General features: G+C 39.6%; 1 non-coding gene across 1 annotated transcript; it reads right to left on the bottom strand.

Annotated features, from left to right (window-relative positions):
- Positions 1–13,587: 13,587 nt before the first annotated feature.
- Positions 13,588–13,691, bottom strand: LOC130978603 (small nucleolar RNA R71). Its single transcript, XR_009086225.1, has one exon. It is a non-coding gene; the product is annotated as a small nucleolar RNA R71 (small nucleolar RNA).
- Positions 13,692–20,602: the final 6,911 nt, after the last annotated feature.

The following is a 20,602-nucleotide window of genomic DNA, read 5'->3' as shown; positions in this document are numbered from 1 at the left end:
CGACCTCACTCATGTGAGTTATTATTACTTGATGCGACCCGGTACACTTGCCGGTGAGTTTTGTGTCGGATCGTTTTCCGCACATCAAGTTTTTGGCGCCGTTGCCGGGGATTGAAATAGATTGACAATGATTAAGTGAAGTGGAGGTCTAGATTAAGCACTTTTTCTTTTCTGTTTCTCTAACACTCTAACTGTTTGAATTTTTGCTTAAACTAACTAAAACCTCATTCTAGCAATAGATTGAAGTTTTATTGATTTTCTGGATCTGTGTGTTTATTGTTGTGTTTTTGTATGTCAGGTACAGGAAGATCTACCCCTGTCCTCTCTGAAATTGACCAAAGAACTCTTCGAAGAATAAGAAGAGCTGAAAGAGGAAAGAACGTTATTGGAGAGGAAGAATCTGTGGAGGTATTCCAAGAAATGGAAGGAGATCCCTCAAATCCCAATCAACCAGAAGGAGGAGCCAATAATAATCAACATCAAAGAAGAGTACTGGCTTCCTATACATTTGCAAATGCTAGACACTGTGGGAGTAGCATTCTTCCCCCCAATGTCAATGCAAACAACTTTGAATTAAAGCCACAACTCATCACTTTGGTTCAAAACAACTGTTCTTTTGGAGGAGGACCATTGGAGGATCCAAATCAACACTTATCCACCTTCTTGAGGATTTGTGACACTGTTAAAACCAATGGTGTGCCTCCTGATAGTTACAAGTTGTTGCTCTTCCTATTTTCTCTCAGAGACAAAGCCACTCAATGGCTAGAAACGTTCCCAAAGGAAAGCATCAACACTTGGGATGATTTGGTGAGCAAGTTCCTTGCCAAATTCTATCCCCCTCAAAGAATCATAAGATTGAAGACTGAGGTGCAGACATTCACTCAAATGGAGGCTGAAAATTTATATGAAGCATGGGAAAGATATAAAGCTCTATTGAGAAAGTGTCCACCAGAGATGTTTACTGAATGGGATAAGTTGCAAAACTTCTACGAAGGACTTACTCTAAAGGCTCAAGAAGCACTTGATCACTCAGCTGGAGGCTCATTACAACTCATGAAAACCACAGAGGAAGCTCAAAACCTCATTGATATGGTGGCCAACAACCAATATTTCTTTGCTCATCAAAGACAACGCCAACCATCACAGAGAAGAGGAGTAATGGAGTTAGAAGGAGTGGATTCAATTTTAGCTCAAAACAAGATGATGCAACAGCAGATTCAACAACAGTTTGAGCAAATGGCCAAAAGAATTGATGGCTTGCAAGTGGCAGCAGTGAGCACCACAAGCCAACCATCAACCACATGGGTGCAAAGTGAAGAAGCTCAAGAAGAGCAACAGCAAGAGCAAGTCCAATACATGTACAACCAAAATCCTGGAACAAATGAAGTCTATGGGGATACTTACAATCCATCTTGGAAGAACCATCCCAACCTCAGATGGGGAGACAACCACAATCAAAACCAACAACCATGGCAAAGAAACTCAAGTCAGAACAATTGGAAAAACACAAACCACAACCCCCAACCAAACACTAACCAAAATACATACAGAAAACCACAAAACAACTACCCCAATTCTAACCATCACCTACCCAATAACCACCCAACTAACCAAAGCACTTACCATCATCCATCAACATCCCAAAACCAACCAATCTCACAAGACTCTCAAAGGATCACTAACCTAGAGTTGCTCATGGAGAAAATGATGAAGAACCAAGAATTGACAACAAAGAACCAAGAAGCTTCCATGAAGAACCTAGAGAGGCAGATTGGACAAATTTCCAAACAGATTTCTGTTGAAAAACCATCAAGCTCACTACCAAGTGACACCATTCCTAACCCAAAGGAAGAATGCAAGGTCGTGCAACTAAGAAGTGGAAAGAGGTTAGTGGATGGTAACCAAGGAGCAACCAAGAAACTTGTGGAGAATGACAATGAGCCAACAAAGAATGATGAATCCATCAACAAGGACATGACAACCAAGAATGTCCCAGGAGAACTCACAGAAGAAAACAACCAACCACAAAGTCTGAAAAAGGGAAAGCAGATTATGGAAGAACCAATTCCAAGACAACTTCAAGGGGAGAAAAGCTTGACACCCCCAATACCTTATCCACAAAGATTCCACAAAGAAACAAAGGATCAGCACTTCCACAAATTTCTTGAAACTTTCAAGAAGCTGGAAATCAACATACCTTTGGCTGAGGCATTAGAGCAAATGCCTCTGTATGCCAAGTTTCTAAAGGAGCTCATCAATAAGAAGAGAAGTTGGAATGAGAAGGAGACTGTAATACTCAGTGAGGAATGCAGTGCACTCATCAAAAAGGGACTCCCTCCCAAGCTTGAAGATCCTGGAGGTTTCTTCCTACCCTGCACTATTGGAAACCTATTCATCAACAAGGGGATGTGTGACTTAGGAGCAAGCATAAATCTAATCCCATCTGCTTTAGTGAAAAAGCTTGGCATAAAGGAGGTGAAACCAATACAAATATCCTTGGAGTTGGTAGATCAATCATTAGTATATCCTAAAGGGCTGATTGAGAACCTTTTAGTTAAGGTTGACAAGTTCATCTATCCAGCAGATTTTGTGATATTGGATTCTTCAGAAAATGGAAATGACTCCATAATACTTGGTCGACCATTTTTGGCCACTGCTAGAGCCATTGTGGATATAGAACAGGGAGAGCTAACCCTCAGGATGCATGAGGAAAGCATCACCTTGAAAGTCTTTCCAGAATCACAAAGGAATGAAGAACCAAGCAAGACAAGTGGTGACTTCCTTCCAAAGCAAACAACTGACAAGGCAGTAGAACAGGAAAACAAACATCTACAAGAAGAAAAAGGAATTCAAAAAGAAGCTGGGATAATAAACAAAAAGGAAGGTATCACAACTCAAGTCAATGTCAAAGGAAGCATATCAACAAGGAAGAAAAAGAAGAAAAACAAGAAAAAGGGCTTACAAAGGGTGGAAGAATAAGAAAATCCCAACAGAAGGGTTTGCCAAAGGTGATAAGGTGCAACTAGTGTATCAACAGCTGGGAACAAAAGATTATTACACTGTCAACCAAGTACTCTCTCTTGAGCACATTGAAATTGAGCATCAAGGCATACAGAGAAAGCTTACAGTGAGAGGTGACAAGTTGAGACATCACCAACATCAACCACCTTAAAGGGAGTTCAATGTCAAGCTAGTGACAATAAAAGAGCGCTTCATGGGAGGCAACCCATGATTTAAAATTTCTATCTTCTCTTTAATAAGCTATGATTTCCTGAGTATGATTTTGAACTTTCATATTTGATAAATGCACATTTTAGAGCATAAGTCAGACTTCTAAGTTTGGTGTCCCTGAAGGCACACTTAATTTTTGCTTTTCAAAAAGAAAGGGAGCTATTCTTAGAACATATGCATAATTCTTTTTGAGGAAGCATATGACCAAACACTAAGTTTGGTGTCTGCATGTGTAACAATGTTCAGAGGATCATTTCCCATTTATGGAATCAAAACCATACAGAAAGGGATCATGCATCAAATAATTTCTTTAAAAATATATCAATTGTGAAGAATGGTTTGCATTGCTAAGCCACCCCCCTCAATAAAAGATAAGTTTGGTGTTCACCAACTTTTAGCATCTTTAATTAAGGGACACAATTGACCATAAAAAATTTTTTTTAATAATAATAAACAAAACAAAACAATTCTTTTCCTTTAATACAAATTAATTACCAACGACTATATTGATGATCTAAGGCTAGTTGTTTTGGTTCATGTAGGAGAAAAAGATTGAGACAAAAGCAAGGAGGGGCCACGGCTAGGATAAGCTATGAGAGGATGATCACATGTGCCTAGAAGAACGCGCTCATGGGGAACAAAATTTGCATGCATGCAACACTGAACACCTAAATGCATGCAGCCAATGGGAGAAGGATCCTCGTCAAAGCCTCAACAACACATGCAAGCCGTCCATTTCATGCATTCCTTGGATGAACAACTCAATCTTAACCCTTCATGAGCACCAACGAGCTCCTCTCTCTCTCTCATTATGGTTTTGTTGGAAAGCTTGAAGAATCCATCTATAAGTAGCCGTTGGCACCAACACGGTATACACACTCTCATTCAAGCTATTTTCATATGAAAGCCATAATCTCTTCCACTTCCAAAACCAACATAATCCCTTATCTCACACAACAAAACCGAACCAAAAACTCATCCCAAACACAACACATACTTCTTCTATTCTCACTTTTTCTTTTTTTCTTACCTCAAATTCGATGGCCTCCTCAAGTTCAAAAAGAAGGCCGGGAAAGGAACCTATGGTAGCCGAACCTCCATCATTTGATGCAACCAAATTTAGATCCCAATTCCATGAAGGGAGATATCATAGGTTCATGGAGACAAAGAATGTCATTTATGAGAAAGGCCTTGAGTTGAGAGATGGGGAATATCCCATCATGAGGCAAATCACTAAAGAAAGAAGGTGGGAACTTTTATGTGCTCCTCTTGTTGACATCAGTGCAGTTATGATTAGGGAGTTCTATGCAAATGCTGCAAAAGAAAACAAAAATAGTGCTCCTTACACAAGTTATGTCAAAGGAGTTGAAGTGAGTTTTAGCCCAGCTACCATCACAAGAGCCCTCAAGTTGAGAACCATAACCTATGCAGAGCCCAGTTATGAAACCAGATTGCAGATAGAAAACAATCCTGATGAGATCTTGCAGGGGTTATGTGTGGAGAATACAGATTGGGAAAGAGATTCAAAGGGAGTTCCAAGTCACTTAAGGAGGATAAATCTCACTCTTGTGGCTAAGGGATGGTATGAAATAGTGAGGAGATCTATCCTTCCTACTGGAAACGCCTCTTGGGTCACAATCAAACGAGCACTCTTGACATACTGCATCTTGCATGGAGGTGAGATCAACCTCGCACAACTCATAGCTGACAGTATTCAAGAAATGGCCGATAGCACAAGCAAATCAAAGGGTCTTGGACATCCAAGTACCATCCTCAGGCTATGTGACAAAGCTGGAGTAATCTTTGAAGATGAGGATACAGAAAAAGTGAAAAAGGGAAAAGGGATCACTAAGAAGAGTATGGAAGGAATAAATGAAGAAGATGATCCCGAGGGGGTGGTAGCTCCCAAGCAAAGGAGATCACAAAGAAAGGAAGGACGAAATCAAGCTCATGAAGCCATAAACATGAGCCAGTTACACAGGGCGATAGAAGAGCTATCTCAACAACTCATGCAGACTCAACAAGAGCAAAATCAGGGGTGCCAAGAGAAATATCAAGAGCCCCATCCAGAGTTTATGGAGCACTATCTGAAAGACAAAGAGGAGAGGGAAGCTTGGCAGCGTCAAATGGAGGAGAAGCAAGAGAGATGGCAACAGCAAATGATGACTCAACAGCAAGAATTTCAAGCTCAGATTCTTGAAGGACAAAAAGAGCAATACAAAGAATTCAAGGAATCATATGATAAGCTGTATTTTAGTCAAGCTAAAGCAGGGGAATACAGTCACAACCTGTATCAATGGAAGAATATTCATCACACCATGGGAGAAGTGAGATATGCACAAAGAATGGAGAATGATGAAAACATGCAAGCAAGGTTGGAGTACTTGACCCATAATTTGCCAACACTCAATCCTCAGATCAAGCCATTTGAGCAATGCCCTGAATTTGAAGCCAAGCAACAAGCAAGGTCTCGTCACTATACAGAGGCAACCTTTAAAAGATTGGAAGATGTTGGGCTCTCAGGACTCTTAGATTCTGTCTGGGGTAGAAGATGTCCTGGTGAAGAGATCCGAGATTATTCCAAGATAGGGAAGAGAAAGAAGAATAAGGGAGAATCAAGCAGCAGCCACAACCAATAGAAGGTGGCAAAGTTCTTTCATTCCCCTTCTTTAACTCTTCTAATAAGGAGAAGCATGTCTGAAACATGATATGCCTCCACTGTTTATTTCTTTTTATTTCTTTTTCTTGTACTTTCTGTTATTCAATAAGTAGCTAGAGAAATGATCTGCATAATGCTTGTCATTCATCACTTAGCTTTAATTTTGTTTTGTTTCCCATATGCTTGAATAAAAGAGATTTGGTTTGAACTGAAAAGTGAAATATCCAATGTTGCATAAGTAGAATGGAAATTAATGGTGGTATATGTGTTTGATTAAATGCATAACTCATGAAATAATTGCTGCATAATATCATTCTCATTCAAGTGTGAGTTAGCTTGCTGTTATAAAGACCCTTATCAATAAACCCTTGAGAACAAAAACAGAAAGAAAAGGAAGAAGAAAAAGCCAAAATGGCAAGAAAAGCAAAAAAATAAAGGTTGGACACCAATAGCTTGGACCCTAGGACACATGCCTGTGGTGTTCTTGTACTAAGATATGCTTGGATGAGTAAATTCTAAGGGGTATTTTAAAACCCGGTCACTTAGATCAACTGATTTGGGATGACCAATTGAAAGTCCACAATAAAGAGCAACTTAGATACAGAACATTTAGTTATCCAAAGAGATGCTGGGCATCAATGATCCTAGGAAGAAATAGTGAGCCAAGTGTCTGTGGTGGAGAGATGTTGAGTAAAAGAAAGAAACAAATAAAGCCAAAGGCTATTACTGCAACATTTGACACCAAAACCTCCAAAAGAATAAGCTTGTTAAGCAATATGAGAAGGAAAAGTTAGAAATGGAGTAAGTAAAGAGTAAGTCTTATAACAGCAAGTTTAGCAAACCTTTGATGAAAAATGTGTATTATGTAACAGCAAACAATAACTTGAGTCATCATTGTCTGCATAAAGACCCCATAGATCAAGTTCTGCTATATGCCTAATAAGGATATGTGTTCTTTTCTTATTCATTTCAATTTCTCTTAGTTTTGATGCTTGCTTGGGGACAAGCAAGATTTAAGTTTGGTGTTGTGATGACAAGTCATCATATACCCATTTTTCAAGCTAATTTCACTTGTTTTGTTAGCATTTATGCACTTTCTTGCATCCTAAGTAAGTAATTTGGAATGAAAATGCATAACTTCTTTAAATCAAACAACCACCATGAAATTAATGTCAAATCATGAGGTTTAAGCTAATTTTAATTGAATTTTAATTGATTTATAAGCCTCTTGAATTTAGTGATACTTTGAGTGGTTGTTTTGGTTTATTGTAGGTGAAGAAAAGAAAAAAAAGGAAAAGCGTGGCCTAAAAAAGCGTGACCCAAGGAGAAGGAAGCGTGGTCAAAGGAAGGAAAAGTGTGCCGCATGCAATGGGGGGAGGCAAGCATTGCCCTCCACAAGGGCACACTGCCCTCTAGGAGGGCAACATAAGGGAACCAAACATAAAAGGCAACTCTGCCCTGCCCACTACAAGGGCAGAGCACAAATCTGTTCCTTGAAATCAAGAAGAAGAAAATGTTGCCCTGCCCTCCACAAGGGCAGTATCGGGCTCACAAGGGGAGAAAATCAAAGGAAAATGTCTCCAAATGCTTGCCACAAGAGTTGAACACGGGACCATGAGGAAGCAAGGAACTAAGTGCCATCACCGTGCCAAGAAAGCCAAGGAAATTAACTAGCGTGTGTTTCTGCTAGGACTCGAACGCGGGACTTCATTTTGGAAACACTGCCCTGCCCTCCGCGAGGGCAGGGCAGAATTTTGTGTGTGGCATGATTCTGGCGCACCAAGAAACGAGTCTGGCGCACCAAGGAGTGAATCTGGCAGCACCAGCGCGCACCACAGCACGATTCTGGCAGCACCAGCGCGCACCAACTTTTCCTGCCCTGCCCTCCGCGCGGGCAGGGCAACAATCTGCGCACCAATCCTGCGCGCCAAGCCGCACCATGCATGCACCAAGCACCATTTTCTGCCCTGCCCTCCACAAGGGCAGGGCAGCCTCCTGGAAGCTATTATTTTGGGCCGAAAATTCAATTAAAATTCCCATTTAATTCATTTCTTCACCAAATCAAAAACCCATCCAAATCCCAATATCCAAGAATAGAAAGTGTATAAATAGGAGTTAGTTTGATGTAATTAGGACCTGGACTTTGAACTTTTAGCTTTGCTTTTGAATTTGGCACTTTCTTTGAGCTTTGAGCTTTTGCACTTTCCCTGAGAAACTTGACCGAGAGTTCAGAGAATTGGGGAGGAGAATTGATCTCTCTTCTTCCTCATTCTTGCCTGAGCACTTTTAATTTTCTTGTTTTGAGTTTTGGGTGTGAAGAGTTGAGGAAATTCTGTCTCAACCTCCATTCAAAATCTCTTTAATCACTTTCTGCATAATTAAATTCAATTTCAATTTCCTTTACTGCTTCTTCTTCTATTTCTTGTTAATTGCTTTAAGTACTTGGATCTAGGAAGGTAATTGAGATCTAGGCTCTGCTACCTAGTCTCTTGAGCCCTGAGATCCCAATTTATTTTTGGTTCTTCTGTGAACCTTGCTGCACTTAAATTTCATTTTCTGTCTAAGTTCCAATTGCTTCTAATGCAATTTCTGTTCTATTGATTATTGCTACTCAATTTCTCTTGTTTAAATTCTGCAATCCCTGTCCTCAAATCCCTTTTACATTCAAGCAATTTATATTCCTTGCAATTCAAGTTACTGCAATTTACATTTCTTGCACTTTAAGTTTCTGTCATTTACTTTCTTGTTCTTTAAGATTCTGCTAGTTTACTTTCATGCTCTTTAATTTACTGCAATTTTCCCTTCCCCCTTTATATTCCAAGCAATTTTGCTTCCTGTTAAACACAAATCACTCAACCAATACTTGATTCGCTTGACTAAACAAACCACTAAACTAAAATTGCTCAATCCTTCAATCCCTGTGGGATCGACCTCACTCATGTGAGTTATTATTACTTGATGCGACCCGGTACACTTGCCGGTGAGTTTTGTGTCGGATCGTTTTCCGCACATCAGACGCGTTATTCGCATTTTTCCCTGCCACGCGTTCGCGTCGTCCATGCTTCCGCGTCACTTGTGCTTTTCCAATCCGCGCGGCCGCGTGAGCCATGCGACTGCGTCACTGCGGATTCCTTTCTTCCACGTGGTCGCGTCGCTGACGCGTACGCGTCACTTCTCGCTGATCATCTCCTCAATTTCTTGTGTTCCTTCAATTTTTGCAAGCTTCCTTCCCAATCTCTCACTCATTCATGCCCTATAAAGCCTGAAACACTTAACACACAGATCAAGGCATCGAATGGTTATAAGAGAGGATTAAGATTAGCTAAATTAAGACCAAAGAAGCATGTTTTCAATCATGTAATAATTTTAGGAAGGAAATATAAATGCATGCTAATTATATGAATAAGTGGGTAAAGACCATGATAAAACCACACAATTAAACACATTGTAAACCATAAAATAGTGGTTTATCAACCTCCCCACACTTAAACATTAGCATGTTCTCATGCTAAACTCAAGGAGACCAAATAAATTAGTAGGGAAAGGCAAGACTCATGCAATGCAACCTATGAATGTGAATGTAACTACATGCTAAAATCATTCTACCTACTTGGTGAAAAAGTAAATAAATCTTTCAAGAATAAATATGAACTAGATTTCACTAATTCAAATCACAAAATACAATATAAATAACTTGCAAGAAGAAGATAGCTCATAAAAGCAGGGAACATAGAATTAAGCACTGAACCCTTACTAGTAGTGTATATCATTCTAACTCTCAAGTGTCTAGGGTCAATTTTCTCAATTCTCTACTAATCTTGCTTTCTATAGCTTGCTCTTCATCTAACAATCAACAAAAATTTAATGCACCAATACACAAATCAAGAGGTCTTTTAAGGGTTGTAATGGGGTTAGGGTCAAGGTAGGATTGTATTTGGCCAAGTGGACTAAAATCTGAATCCTTAATTAACATAAACTTTCCACCTAACTCAAGACAATCCATTTAATTAAAATACAAAATCTAACTTCCCATCAACTGTGTTTACTACATATTTATGCATTCTAAGTTTTGAGTACAGCTCATATGCATCGATTTCACTTATTTATTTTGGGGCATTTTGTTCCCTTTTATTAATTGCTCTTTTCTTTTTTTTCACTTTTTTTTTCTCAATGCATATAATTAAAGTATTGAATGCAATAATATGTGCTCAACCATTATTTTGCACATTTTCACTAAAATATACAACACCCAATTATTCAAACCAAATATTTTCAAACCTAACTTTCCCACACTTAAATCATAAGCACTTTTACTAGTCTAAGCTAACCAAGGATTCAAATTAAGGACATTATTGTTTTCCGCTTAGAGTCAGTAATGATCTAGAGTAGAGAACAAATGGGTATATTAGGCTCAAATTGGTTTGCAAAGGATAATGAAAGGATAAGGCCATATGGGTATGTAAGCTTAGTGAAACAAAGACCTCAATCATATCAGTGCATGCATACATCAAACAATGGAAATATAGAATTAAGGGAGAAGAGAAAGGGACATGAAGTCAAAGGGATGGAGCAAAGAGGAGGGTGGTACGAGTGATAATCATGCCAAGTAAAAAATAGTGAATGAAAGACATGGTCGCGATTCCATGTGATTAGTTCATCAATGGAAATATAGCAAGGCATGGGGAGTATTGGATGCAAGATGTTTATTAGCATGCCGGCAAGGGCATGAGTAGCATAGATCAAGCATCAAAAGCTTTAATGTATTGTTAGTCATGAGAAATGATGCCAAGGCATCTTAGGCTAGTTTCACTAGCATTTTTCTGTTAGTTTTAGTTGTTTTATGCATTTTTTTGAGCTTAAAGTAACCAAGAATGGTTAAATGAATAACAAAGCAATGAACCATCCAAACAGTATGATTTTGATGCAAATTCCATGAGTTTTTAGTTATATTACTTGAATGCTATGAATGGAAGATTTCTCATGAAATTTTGCAAGACTTTGATGCAGTTGTTTGGATGATTTCAGGGAAGAAGAGGTTAGGCAAGGAAGCAACAAAATCAATAAAGGAAGCTTGAATATCACATGTGGAGTTTAAGCTCCAGTTTAAGCTCCAGTTTAAGCTCCAGTTTAAGCTCCAGTTTAAGCTTAAACTGGAGCTTAAACGCCAAAATCATGAAAGCTGAGGAAAAGCTGAAAGTGGCGTTTAACCTCCAGTTTAACCTTAAACTGGAAGTTAAACGCCAGAAATGAGAAATGCACCAGGGAGCCATTTCCACGTTTAAGCTCCAGTTTAACCTTAAACTGGAGCTTAAACGTGTTCGATCATTCTCCTCCAGGGTTGCTTTCTCCATTTCCACGTTTAAGCTCCAGTTTAACCTTAAACTGGAGCTTAAACGTGCTCGACCATTCCACACTCCAGGGTTGCCTTCTTCCATTTCCACGTTTAAGCTTCAGTTTAACCTTAAACTGAAGCTTAAATGTGCTTGAGTTATACCACCTCCAGGAGTGTCCAACGTTTAAGTTGCAGTTTAAGCTTAAACTGCAACTTAAACGTCACTATTTGAAAAGGTTTCTGGGCCAAAAATATTGCAGTTTAAGTTAGCATTTGAGCACAAACATGAACTTAAACGTACTCTGGTATGAAACCCAATTGAATATCATGGTTTATGGGATTGGGCCTGAAGAATTGATGAGTCTGGAATTTCAATTTGTTGAGTCATGTGTCATTACTTGATTATCACTAAGTTGGCTCAATGAATGTTACAGAATTGGATCAGCAGCCTCATCAGGATTATGGATCATAAACCCAAAGCAAAAGAAAATCAGGGAAAGGCCTCAAAGCCCAAGAAACACAACAGAAGCTCAATTTAGAAAGTGTATAAATAGGATAGAATTTAAGTTAGTTAGAGGACTTTTTTGGATCATTTTTCTAATTTTCATACTTTTGTAATTGAATTCAGAGCTATGACTCACTAAACCCCCTTTCATTGGGTTAGGGAGCTCTATTGTAATTCAATGAATCAATAATAGTTTTTATCTTCTTCTTCAATCTTTTCTCTTGAATTTTTGTTAGAAAGCTTCTCAATCTAATTCCATTGGTTAGTTGTCTTGGGAAAGAAACTATCCATAATTGGAATCCTTCGGAACCTTGGGAAAGGAATGGAGGATTCATGCTAGAGAAGCTTTCTCACAGTGAATTGGATTGGGGTTTGGATGGATATTGTGACATGTAATCCTACCAAATTGTGGTTCATGAAACTGTGTGGTATAATCAGTGATCGAGCGTCATCTCTTCTTATGAACATTTAAACCAAGGGATTGGGAATTTGTTTGTTTTTAGAGAGAATTGGTGAGCCAAGGGATTGGGATCCAATCATATAAGGTTGCCAAGAAAAATTCAATGAACGCATTGGTTGAGGAAGGGATAAAAATGCTTTGATTCGGAGATCTCAATATCTTCTGAAACCCAATGAATTCCCCATTTCTGATCTACCACTTTCTCTTTACATTCTGCAATTAAATTCATGCAATCACCCCGATCCCTTTTTAATTTCAGCAATTTAGCTTCTCGCTCTTTAATTCATGCAATTTAAGATTCCGCAATTTCAATTTCTTGCCATTTACGTTTCCCGCCAATTTTACATTCCGCAATTCTCATCTAAATCTTGATTCCGCTCAACTAGAACACACTTCTAATCCGAATTGCTCACTCAACCAATCCTTGTGGGATTCGACCTCACTCTATTGTGAGTTTTTACTTGACGATAACCGGTGCACTTGCCGGAAGGAATTTTTGCCGATCGTGCAATTTCCTAAAATCGCAGTTATCAAGTTTATGGCGCCGTTGCCGGGGATTGGTTTTCGATTGACAATTCTCAAATTGGAAGTTAACTAGATTGAGCATTTTTCTTGTTTTGTTAATTCAGTTCAAGTTACTTGTTGAATTTTAATTTCTGCACTCTGTTACTTGCTTTCTTTCTTTATGCCTTTAAATTCAAGCAACTAACTCACTGACTCACTAACTATTTGAATTAATTCCTCAACTGCTCTAACCATACTCTTCCATTAACCAAGAGTATTTCACTTGTTTGTTGCCTGTGCTGTGTTCTTGTATGACAGGTAGGAGAGGAGAGACATCAACTCATCCATATACCGAACCAGAGAGGACCCTTCATAAACTTAGAAGGAAAGCAAGAGGGAAGAGAGTATTGGGAGAAGAAGAATCTGAAGGAGAATCTGAGGACAATTTTGAGGAAGCTCTAGATCTCAACATGGATAGAGAAGTTCACAACCATGAGAGAGCTGATGGAAACAATGCCATTCCCGAGAGGAGGGTTCTTGGTTCATACATAAACCCAACCTCTGGGAATTGTGGTAGCAGCATTCAGAAACCACCCATTCAGGCCAACAATTTTGAACTCAAACCACAGCTAATATCACTGGTGGAAAATCATTGTTCATTTGGTGGGAGTGCTAATGAAGATCCAAACCAACATCTCACAAAATTCCTGAGAATTTGCGACACTGTGAAGTCCAATGGAGTCCAGGAAGATGCCTATAAACTGCTCTTGTTCCCATTTTCACTTAGGGACAAGGCAGCTAAGTGGCTGGAATCATTCCCAAGGGGGAGCCTAACAACCTGGGATGAGGTTGAAAGCAAGTTTCTGGCACGCTTCTACCCCCCACAAAAGGTCAAGAGGCTTTGATCTGAGGTTCAGACTTTTAGACAACAAGATGGTGAAACTCTCTACGAGGCATGGGAGAGGTTCAAGGATTTGACAAGGAAATGCCCACCAGACATGTTCCATGACTGGGTGCAATTGCATATTTTCTATGATAGACTTTCTTATGAATCAAGGAAGGCTGTAGACCATTCATCAGGAGGTTCATTGAACAGGAAAAAGATTGTGGAAGAAGCCATTGAAGTGATTGAGATAGTGGCTGAGAATGAGTACTACTATGCTTCAGAGAGACACAACACTAAGGGAGTCATGGAGCTGAACCATGTTGATACAATTCTAGCCCAAAACAAGGTGTTTGCCAAGCAACTAGCAGAGCTTACCAGGAAATTAGAAACAAATCAAGTGGCTGCAATACACACACAAGATCAAGAGGAAGTAAGCACTGAAGGAGGTGATTGGGAAGAGGCCAACTATGTGGGAAATCAACAAAGGCAACCATATGATCCACATTCCAACACTTACAACCCAGGCTGGAAAAACCACCCAAACTTTGGGTGGGGAAACCAGCAAACCCAACCACAAAACCACAAAACTTACAACCCCAACCAACATAACAATTCCACATACCAAAACTCCAACCAAAGATCATACCAAGCCACACAAAACACTTACTCCCAACCACCATATCATGGCCAAAATAATCAACCTGCCCAACCTAATCCGAACCAACAATTTCAAGATCAATTAAACATGATAGAAGGAATGCTTGCAACCATGGGTCAAGACATAACCGAATTGAAAGCCTTTAAGGAAGAAGTAAATTCTAACTTGCAAAACCAAGGAGCTGCCATCCAGAAGCTAGAAAATCAAATTGGGTATTTGTCTAAGCAAACCCCTGGGCCAAGCGTTTCTCATGCTGCCAAGGCTATTGCAAGGGAAGAATGTAAGGCCATAACCCTCAGAAGTGGAAAGAAGCTAAAGGAGATCTCAAAGGAAACCACAGAGGATGAAGCAAAGGAAAATGTGAGAGACAAGGAACAGGGACAATCTTTTACACCGTCTGCAACAAAAGAAAAAGAAAAAGAGGTCCTGAAGCCTTATACACCCAAAGCACCATATCCTCAACGTTTGATGAAAAGTGAAAAGGATGGCCAATTCTCCAGATTCTTGGAGATTTTCAAGAAGCTTCAAATCAACATTCCGTTTGCTGAGGCAATAGAGCAAATGCCACTCTATGCAAAATTCTTAAAGGAATTAATGACCAAGAAGAGAAGCTGGAAAAATGAGGAAACTGTGTTGTTAACTGAAGAATGCAGTGCCATCATTCAACACAAATTGCCTCAGAAATTGAAGGATCCAGGCAGTTTCCGAATCCCCTGCATCATAGGAGAAGTCATGGTGGAGAAGGCCTTGTGTGACCTAGGGGCCAGTATCAATTTGATGTCTCTAACAATGATGAGAAGAATGAAGATTGAGGAAGCCAAACCAACAAGAATGGCCCTCCAATTGGCAGATCGAACTTTTAAATTCCCTCATGGGATAGTTGAGGATTTGTTGGTAAAAGTGGGAGATTTTATATTTCCTGCCGATTTTGTGGTGTTAGATATGGAGGAAGAAGCCAAAGCTTCGATAATCCTGGGAAGACCCTTCCTGGCTACTGCTGGAGCCATCATAGATGTCCAAAAGGGTGAACTCACTCTTAGACTACATGATGAGCAATTGGTGTTTAACGTATTCAAGGCAATGAGCTATCCATCAGAATCACTAAAGGAATGCATGAGGGTGGATGTAGTGGACATTGCAGTACAAGAAACCTTTAAGGAAACAACAAAGGAAGTGGCAGAGGAGGAGTTCACCAAGGATATTGAAGTTAGTGACATCAAGGCTGCTGAAACAACCATGCCAAGCATGCCAGAGAGGGTGAAAGAAGAGAAGGAAGCACCAAAACCTGAGCTCAAAGCATTGCCCCCTAGTCTCAAGTATGCATACTTGGGTAGTGATGAGAGCCATCCTGTTATCATTAGCTCTGCCCTGAGCCAAGAACAGGAAGAAGAATTGATCAAGGTGCTACAAACTCATCAAGATGCCATTGGATGGACCCTAGCTGATTTGAAGGGGATAAGTTCATCCATATGCATGCATAAAATCTTGTTAGAAGAGGATGCTAGACCCTCCATTCAAGCTCAGAGAAGATTGAATCCCGTCATGAAAGAAGTGGTACAAAAGGAGGTCATGAAGTTATGGCAGGCAGGGGTAATCTACCCCATTTCTGATAGCCCATGGGTTAGTCCCATCCATGTAGTTCCCAAGAAAGGTGGCATAACTGTGGTGCCAAATGAGAGGAACGAACTTATACCCACAAGAACTGTCACTGGGTGGAGGATGTGCATAGACTACAGGAAGCTCAATGAAGCCACCAGAAAAGATCATTTCCCACTCCCATTCATGGATCAGATGCTTGAAAGGCTTGCAGGACATGCTTACTATTGCTTTCTGGATGGATACTCAGGCTATAATCAGATAGTAGTTGATCCAAGAGATCAAGAGAAAACCTCATTTGTTTGTCCATATGGAGTTTTTGCTTATAGACGCATGCCCTTTGGATTGTGCAATGCACCTGCCACTTTCCAAAGATGCATGCTGTCCATCTTTTCGGACATGATTGAAAAATTTATTGAGGTTTTCATGGATGATTTTTCTGTGTTTGGAGATTCTTTTCCTAGCTGCCTACACCACCTTGCCTTGGTGCTTAAGAGATGCCAAGAGACCAACCTAGTATTAAACTGGGAAAGTGTCATTTCATGGTCACAGAAGGAATAGTCCTTGGCCACAAAATCTCTAATAGAGGCATTGAGGTGGACAGAGCTAAGGTAGAACTCATTGAAAAACTACCTCCACCAAGTAATGTCAAGGCAGTTAGGAGTTTTTTGGGACACGCTGGCTTTTACAGAAGGTTTATTAGAGACTTTTCTAAAATAGCCAAACCTTTGAGTAACTTGCTTGTCTCTGATACACCCTTTGTATTTGATAAAAATTGCATGCTAGCCTATGAACTTTTGAAGCAAAAACTTTCCTCTGCACCTATCATTGCCCCACCTGATTGGAACTTACCTTTTGAACTGATGTGTGATGCATCAGACCTTGCTATTGGGGCAGTGTTAGGACAAAGGAAAGACAATTTGGTACATGTGATTTATTATGCCAGTAAAGTCTTGAATGATAACCAAAGGAATTACACAACCACTGAAAAAGAACTCTTGGCAATAGTCTTTGCATTTGACAAATTTAGATCCTATCTCATTGGATCTAAAGTCATTGTCTTCACTGATCATTCAGCTTTAAAATACTTACTTGCTAAACAAGAATCCAAACCAAGACTTATTAGATGGGTTCTTTTGTTGCAGGAATTTGACATTGAAATCAAAGACAAGAAGGGTGTAGAGAACAAGGTGGCAGACCATTTATCAAGGATACCATGTGAAGAAGGAAGCACACAAAGCACACATATAAATGAGTGCTTTCCTGATGAACAACTCATGGTAATTCACAAAGCACCCTGGTTTGCAGACATAGCAAACTTCAAGGCCACTGGGTGTTTGCCGTTGGAATTTAACAAGCATCAAAGGAAGAAATTGGTAAATGATGCCAAATACTTCATCTGGGACGAACCATACTTGTTCAAAAAATGTTCGGATGGCATACTCAGAAGATGCATATCAGAGGAAGAAGGAAGGGAAGTCTTATGGGACTGCCATGGCTCCACTTATGGAGGACATTTTGTAGGAGAAAGAACAGCAGCTAAGGTGTTGCAGTGTGGTTTTTATTGGCCCACTATCTTCAAAGATGCAAAGGAACTAGTGAAGCACTGCCATGAATGCCAGAAAGCGGGGAACTTGCCAAGAAGAAATGAAATGCCACAACAATTCATTCTGGAACTTGAATTATTTGATGTATGGGGGATAGATTTCATGGGACCCTTTCCCACCTCATACTCAAATAATTACATTCTTGTGGCAGTAGACTATGTCTCCAAATGGGTTGAAGCAATAGCAACTCCAACCAATGATAATAAGGTAGTCATGAACTTCCTCAGAAAACACATTTTTTGCCGTTTTGGGGTTCCAAGAGCAATCATCAGTGATGGAGGAAGCCACTTCTGCAACAAACCATTAGAGGCATTGCTTCTAAAATATGGAGTCAAACACAAGGTAGCCACACCATACCATCCACAGACAAGTGGGCAAGCCGAAATATCTAATAGGGAACTCAAAAGAATCCTGGAAAAGACTGTGGGAACTTCAAGGAAGGACTGGTCGATTAAGCTAGATGATGCTCTTTGGGCATATAGGACAGCTTTCAAAACACCAATTGGAATGTCTCCTTACCAACTAGTATATGGAAAAGCTTGCCATTTGCCACTGGAGTTGGAGCACAAGGCATTCTGGGCCTTGAAACTCTTGAACTTGGACAGCAAAGCTGCTGGAGAAAGAAGGATGTTGCAAATTCAAGAGTTGGAAGAATTCAGAGATGAAGCTTATGAGAATGCCAAAATTTACAAAGAAAGAGCAAAGAAGAAGCATGACAGCAACATAGCCCCAAGGAAATTTGAAGAGGGACAAAAAGTATTGCTCTACAATTCTAGGCTGAAGCTATTTCCAGGGAAGCTAAAATCAAGGTGGTCTGGACCATTCCTTGTCACCAAGGTCTCCCAATATGGACAAGTAGAAATCATGGAAGAAAAGTCACAACGAACCTTCACTGTGAATGGTCAAAGACTCAAACATTACTTGGGAGATGTGAAGGAGAAGGACAAGGTTAAATATCACCTCAACTGAGGAAGCTGACCGTCAAGCTAATGACGTTAAAGAAGCGCTTGTTGGGAGGCAACCCAACCTGAGGTAATACTCCTTTGCTGTTTCTTTTATTTGTTTCAATAAAAAGGTGAAGTAGTTTCGGTGCATTGCAAAGAATTAAGTTTGGTGTTTCACACCAAACAATGAATTCGTGGATCAATAATTCAAAGGGGAATGTGTGACCCTAAGTTTGGTGTTCCACCATACAGATCAACTGAACACAACAACCTTTGAATTATATGAAAGGAACAACCATTCTAAGCAATCACAGAAGTGCTTAAAATCCTTAGCAGCAACTTCATTCCAAGGAGAATTCAAGGATTCAAAGAGCAGAGGAGTAAGTAGGAGACTAAGTTTGGTGTTCACACACCAACTTAAGACTCAGACACTTGCCCATACATAGTTGAGCTAACCACTCAAGTGCTTGAGAAGCAAGCAACTTCGTCACTCTTTGCAGGAAAGGAAACAAGGATCTTAGAAAGAACATGAAGCAACAACTAGGAGAAGAAGGAGAAATCAAATTGTTTCCTGGAAACAAAGAGAAAACAAGAAATTTCACAAGGTGGTGTTATTCCTTGACCATTCTTTAAAAGGCAAACAAAAGCATGCTTGTTTTGGTTTAAACTGTAATTGTTGAATCTTTCTGGAATGTGAAATTTCTAGTATGTTTGTCTGTTTACTGCTTTGAATAAAGTGAATGCCTAGATGTTTGGATATAACTTCACCTTCTTAAACAAATGCTTGCCATGCTTGTTCTGTTTCCAAAAATAAAAGAAAAGTTTGAACAAAAGTAACTTGGCTCAATTAGTGACAAATCAAGTAGAATTAAGTGGTGGTATGCATGCTTGATGGTTTAGTCAGATCACTGGAAATTGAGTGTAGAATTATCATTTTTGTGTAGAAGTTTGAATACTGTCTATGGATCTTGATGAATAAATGTCTTTGGCCATGAAAAAGAAAGAAAAAGAAGAAGAAAAAGCCACTGAAAAAGGGCAACCAAAAAGCAAAAAAAAATTGAGAAAAAAGCTAGGCACCAATGGTTTGAACTTCTGAGACAAATGCCTGTGGTGTTTATGTATTAAGGATATGCTTGGATGAATAGGTTCTGAGGAGTGTTTCAACACTTGGTAACTTGGGTTAACTAACCCGGGATTATCAACCAAAAGTCCATTATCAAGAGCAACCTAAATACAAAACATTTAGTCACACAAAGAGGTGCTGGGCACCAAGGTCTCAAGAAGAAATGTGAACTAAAATGCCTGTAGTGGATATGTGTAGTGCACTGATAAGAAAAAGAAAATGCCAAAGGCTTGTGCAGCACATGACACTGAGCAAACAAGGAGCAAAGGAGCTCTAAGAAAAAGAAAAACAAAGAAGGGAAAAGTGCCAAGGACATAAGAATAACAAGAGGCCATAGCAGTGTTTGATGGATGCAATGAAAAAGTGATAATCTTGCCTGATAAGAATGAAAAAGTGATGCTGCAACTTTCTGCATAAAACCCTTCTGATGAACTTCAAATGCTTGCTAATATAGCCAATGTAATTACTTTCTGTTTCATACTTTCTTCTCAAATAACTCAGGACTTGCTTAGGGACAAGCAAGTATTAAGTTTGGTGTTGTGATGCCAAGGCATCTTAGGCTAGTTTCACTAGCGTTTTTCTGTTAGTTTTAGTTGTTTTATGCATTTTCTTGAGCTTAAAGTAACCAAGAATGGTTAAATGAATAACAAAGCAATGAACCATCCAAACAGTATGATTTTGATGCAAATTCCATGAGTTTTTAGTTATATTACTTGAATGCTATGAATGGAAGATTTCTCATGAAATTTTGCAAGACTTTGATGCAGTTGTTTGGATGATTTCAGGGAAGAAGAGGTTAGGCAAGGAAGCAACAAAATCAATAAAGGAAGCTTGAATATCACATGTGGAGTTTAAGCTCCAGTTTAAGCTCCAGTTTAAGCTCCAGTTTAAGCTTAAACTGGAGCTTAAACGCCAAAATCATGAAAGCTGAGGAAAAGCTGAAAGTGGCGTTTAACCTCCAGTTTAACCTTAAACTGGAAGTTAAACGCCAGAAATGAGAAATGCACCAGGGAGCCATTTCCACGTTTAAGCTCCAGTTTAACCTTAAACTGGAGCTTAAACGTGTTCGATCATTCTCCTCCAGGGTTGCTTTCTCC

The sequence above is a fragment of the Arachis stenosperma genome, chromosome 4 (genome assembly GCF_014773155.1).
Source record: "Arachis stenosperma cultivar V10309 chromosome 4, arast.V10309.gnm1.PFL2, whole genome shotgun sequence".
Classification (NCBI taxonomy): domain Eukaryota; kingdom Viridiplantae; phylum Streptophyta; class Magnoliopsida; order Fabales; family Fabaceae; genus Arachis; species Arachis stenosperma.
This window is presented reverse-complemented; position numbering and strand designations above follow the sequence as displayed.